This window comes from Sinocyclocheilus anshuiensis, unplaced genomic scaffold (assembly GCF_001515605.1).
Source record: "Sinocyclocheilus anshuiensis isolate Anshui unplaced genomic scaffold, SAMN03320099.WGS_v1.1 scaffold85, whole genome shotgun sequence".
Classification (NCBI taxonomy): domain Eukaryota; kingdom Metazoa; phylum Chordata; class Actinopteri; order Cypriniformes; family Cyprinidae; genus Sinocyclocheilus; species Sinocyclocheilus anshuiensis.
The window spans coordinates 1,002,088-1,007,483 of NW_015536800.1; the positions used below are offsets into that span (position 1 = coordinate 1,002,088).

Sequence of the window (5,396 nt, forward strand, 5' to 3'; positions counted from 1 at the left end):
ATGTTTGATCAATTTAGCCTTCTCAAATCATCACGACTTGCCTAAAATAAAATCTATAGATATAAAACAGTTCAAGTATATCACAATGTTAGTTTAAATGTTTAACCTAGATAAATGTGCGCTGTTAGACTCATATCCAATCGTTTGCGGAGAGTGGAAGCTGAAGCTCTGCAGGACATGGAGGCGCCAGTGTGATCACTTGCATTTTGGAAACAACAGTGGAAACAACTTAAAATACGCAGTCATTTTTTCTCATAAAGGTAAGAGTAATACATCATTCTAAACTATAAATCGCTTTCATTATATGGTTTTTATGTAATACTGTATCATGATGTGTTACAGTACCTGTCACATTATGTTTTTACATTGTTTCCTGAAGACCGAGGAACAAGTGAGCGTTTGGGACGTGATCTAAAGATTTCCCTGCTCACTTTTACCGGCCCCATTCATCAATATTTAACCGGCGAGCGATAGTTTAGCTGGGGGCACCTTGCAGTAAGACTGACATTCAATTCCCGTTCAACATCCATCTAAAATAAATTAAAATAAAGAGATAATGTAAGTTCTGATTGAAATATCTCTTCTTAGTCTCTGTTATGTTTTAATCTGTTATCATAATTTTCTTGTAAAGAATAAAATTTTTGGATAAGGGGTTAAATATTTATGGTTTGACTGACTTGGCCTGTGACAGGTGTGATGTATTTTTATTTAATGAAAAAAAAAAAATGTTTTAAAACTAAATTGAAATATGTGTCAAGTCCTTGTTTGGTACATACCTATGTACTGTATAATTATACAATTTATAGACCTACAAAAATTGCCTTAAAGATGTCTAGTCATTTAACCAGTAAAAACTGCTAAAACAAATGTACCCTGTATACACAAAAGTTTTTTTTTTCAAAACAGAAGTATATATTTTTTAGACTTAAAATAGGGTTTTCTTAGAGTTGCTCCATTTGACTTGAACAAAATGTGCCATTTCATTAAAATGCATTTAAAAAAAACCTTAATGACCTTGATGGGAGTTTAAAGGGGTCTCTCTGTTTTATGGATTTCTTGTCACATGACAACAAAATGGCTACCTGCATGCATGGTTATGCTACATTGATTATTCAGACAAAACTTTTTCAAAAATTAATAATAGTCATACTATATTTAAAATAAAACAAATAAAAATAAAAGATTATGTCAAACTACTTATGCCAACATTTAATGAATCCAGGCCAAAATATAAGGATGGTCAACCTAGATGAATGCAATGATAATATTGCTAATATTAATTTAGAGTTTTTCCTCAAAATCAATATCATATGTGAATTACATCCTCCAGGCCCCACTTCAGTGCTGAATGAGTGTCCTGTTTAATGCAATGCAAATAAAATAAAATAAATGAGAATAAAAAATAATGTTAACAACTCCCACCAGTTATCATACAGCTCTCATTCATTTTTATCAATCTTGTCAAGCATTATGGATTTAGAGGGCATTTAGTAAATGTGTTATGTGTGTAGCGGGGGAAGGGAAGATCCTGTTTGGCCAGTTTAAAGTCTGTTTGTCCATGACCGCCTGTTGTTTGGACTCCGCCTTACAGTCTGCTGTCATGATACCGTACCTGTGTGTATTTATTGTGAAATTCTACTGAATAGAACTAGGATTAATCAGAAAAGGTGTGATTGCAGAGGTCTAATGGCTGGGTTTATGATTTTGTATATATATATATATATATATATTTTGGACAGAGATTATTCCTTAACTCTTTGTGTGAGATATTGTCATACACACCAATCCTATCTGTTTTCCATGACATTAGGATTAGTACTGTAAAATATGTTCTGCTGTTTTGTCCTCTTGTGAATAGAGGACATCTTTTTCCTCAAAAAGGATGTGGCCTAGTGGGTTTTGCATTTCTTTGCATATTGAAAGTCCATTCGAACTCGCAGACCACACGCAAAGCATCCATTAGCCAATCGCTTATTCTCACTAACGTCATTCTTTCCAGGTATGTAGTGTCTTCAGTGGGGGTGTTAGGTAGGGGTTTGTTCATTAAGCTCTGAACTGAGCACAGTCTTTTTACAACGTAAGGTCCTAGAATAAGTTTGCTACTAGATGTCTGTAGTATTTCATTTGTGTGGCCATAGTGAAACATTAGAGATTTAGATCAAGTTCATTTGTTGCCTAATTTAGAAGTAAAAAGGTCTGTGATGGTCAGTTCAGCACTGTTGTTTTTATGAATCATGTACCTTTTATTCAGTCTTAAAGTATCAAAAATAAAACAAAAGGCACATAAACGCCTTGTTTAGCTTCTTTTCATGAGCAGAGAAATCCCCAATTTTTGTTAGAGAAACCCAGATACCTCTAACACACATTCACCCTGATCACACCATGTGAGTTGTTTGGATTTGTTCTGAGTTTGTCTTGGTATTCATTATCAGTTATCAGGTATCACAATCATAATAATGTGTCACGTGACCGTAGCACACGTTTGTTAATGTGACAAAGTCTTGAAGGCATGTAAAATGCCATGCTGATAACATCAATTTATGTCTTCTTGTATAGATAACCTCTCCCTCACTCCTAGAAAGTTCCTGTTTAGTGTATATAGTCTGACACATGCACTAAATTTTAAATGTACAATTCAGTGTTTCTCTTAAAAATGTTACTGTAAGATGAGAATAGTGCTATATCACAAATGCCCTTAAATAAAAGAATGTTTTCATAAAATTATTCATATTAGTCTAAACTTTTGGCTACAACAATCAAACATGGGTGTTTGTTCACTTGTTATTAAGGAAAAATGGAATGCCATTTTTAGATAGACTGATTATCTAATAAACTAATTAGAGTAATAAGCTGAATTTTTTGAACAATGTTTTTATTTGTCCCAATATATTCACTTTTTTCCTAATATTAACTTTTTTGGACCATTTAGATCACACAAACTATAATAACAACAATATTTATCAGTATTTGTATTTTAAAAACAAGTATATTATGTTTTTATTGTGGTAGTTTAATGATCATATAGTTATTATTGTCAAAAAGCAATTTCATATCGTCATAAAATAGAACAATGGCTGATTTTGAATGTGGAGCAATGCGTTATAAAATAAGTTTACAATAGTCTGGAAAATAATCGGTAGCTTAATCAAGAGAATACATTTTTATCAGGTGTTTTTTTATGTGGCAGCCTAAACAACAATGTGATCACATTATTGGCTTTATCGTTCATCTCAGCGTTTTCCATGTGTTTAATAGCGAATGATTCTCCTTTCTGATGGGCAGGAAACCTGAACCACCCATTAGTAACACAAGCTATGATGTTGCTAGGTTACAGCTTGACTCTGGCAGGGTTGCCATGGCAACCATCAACAGTCTGGTATAAAAAAGTTGCAATAGTGATAGCCCACCTGAAACTGAGAGAGCCAAATGGTGGAAGGGTCACGTTAGAAACAACAGCCGTCATTTAAAAGCAAGGGAATCTGGAAATTTACCTCAACAGCTGGCTTATATGGCCTGGGAAACATACCATCTTAGGTCTCCTTTTTCTCCTCACTGAAGCTTCACTGTGTCTGAACACCACTAAACACCTGTTGGTTATTTACAGATAGGGGTTTTATAGATTTATTTAATCACTCTTGACTTTTAAGGACATTATCTAAGGACAGTCATTTTAATTTAATTCTAATTTGCGTTCGGTAAATCTTAAATAAAGCAGCAACATTCATAGCTTCCATTTTACCTGAGAGGGACAATGCTTTTGTTTCTAGGGAGGGTTCCGTGCAGCATTGTTGTTTTAGCAATCTGAGGGATGAGAAATGTGGCAAACCTTTATGTGCATCTTTGTCTTTCTCCCCTCACACAATGACATACACCTGTTTATTGGATCCCCAGGCACGGCTTCTTGTAGGTTATGTTCTTTAACTAAGGTGTGAGACTAAAGAGATGCTTAAAGATGAAAGTTGAGAACACCAAAGCCTTGGGGATTGTTTAAAACATGCTATTAATGTCTAGGACTGCTAAGGCATGCAGATGTTTTTAAAAACAGTGCTAAACTGGTCATTTTAATTGGTTTATTGTATTTTTAAGGCACCAACAACTATAATTATTTAATTAACATGTAATTAGAATAGTCTTATGACTTACAAGCATGAAATGTTAAAACAGAGATTTAATGATTAAAATTTAGTAGCTAAAACCAATGTTAGATTTGGTAAGTTTGAGTCACTTCCATGAATCAGTTCAAACTGTCTCTCAAGATTAATTTGTGTCCTTATTTGAAAATGTACATGTTCCAGTGTGTAGGTATATAGGTAAATATTGTTCTTCATTATTGTATTTTGTTAAATTGGTACATACAAATAAAAAAATTCTGAAATATAATTCTTCCTTGTGTTCAAATGATTGAAAAGAGTGTGGGAAAACTTACTACAATTATTATCCTAAAGAACATATTTGGGAAAACAAATAGGAATCGGGTACAGTATAAACAACCCATAAATGTTTTAGTGTAGTTGGGAGCACGATGAAGCCATTTTGTGTGAAATATGTGTGTAAAGGTGTATGTTTGCAGATTGTGCAGTGACCATTGCTCACTGTATTAGAGGAAACAATCTACAGTGTCATAGGCCCACACATACTACCTCAGTCATGACGCACATTTTCTCAGACACACAGAGAACACAGTGTGTGTCTTGGACTAGCGGACTGAATCAGTCACAAATGCTATCTCTTTGTATTTGGGTAACACATTACAAACACATTTTACAATCATTAACAATAACAGTTATTAACAACTATTTTTTCCAGCTTTAGCTCATGCAACAGTAGCCTACTTAATAGGAGTCCGAAGTTGCTAATTTGAATCATTTGTGTAAAAAATCTCTTGGTCATTCTGAGGCTGTTAACAGTTAAAAGGTGATCACTACCATTAATTCCATTTATTGCTTTGTGATAACAGTTGCACTACAATGCTAACAAAAGACCACAATGGACTTTCAGTTTGGGAATATGGTTGTTCAGTATTGCTAATATTGTAACGTGCCTCAGTTGTGCTTTCATGGATGCTAAAATGCTAACAAAAGTATTGATGGTAATACTTTATTTAAAGGTTCAATTCTTGCTTTACTTTACTTTACTTTTAGTCATTTAGCAGACGCTTTTATCCAAAGCGACTTACAAATAAGAAAAAGTAATTAAAACTAAAAGCTAAAACTCTACACTCTAAAAAATGCTGGGTTGTTTCAACCCAAAGTTGGGTCAAATATGGACTAACCCAACTGTTGGGTTAAAAAGTTAATTTAAAAATGTAACCAAAATTTAACCCAACAGTTGGGTTAGTCCATATTTGACCCAAAATTGGGTTGAAACAACCCAGCATTTTTTAGAGTGTATAAATA

General features: G+C 33.6%; 1 protein-coding gene across 1 annotated transcript in view; it reads left to right on the forward strand.

Moving 5' to 3' along the window:
* Positions 1-5,396, forward strand: part of LOC107656191 (2-hydroxyacylsphingosine 1-beta-galactosyltransferase-like) — a 21,709-nt gene that overhangs the window by 942 nt on the left and 15,371 nt on the right. The gene's annotated exons all lie outside the window — the stretch shown is intronic.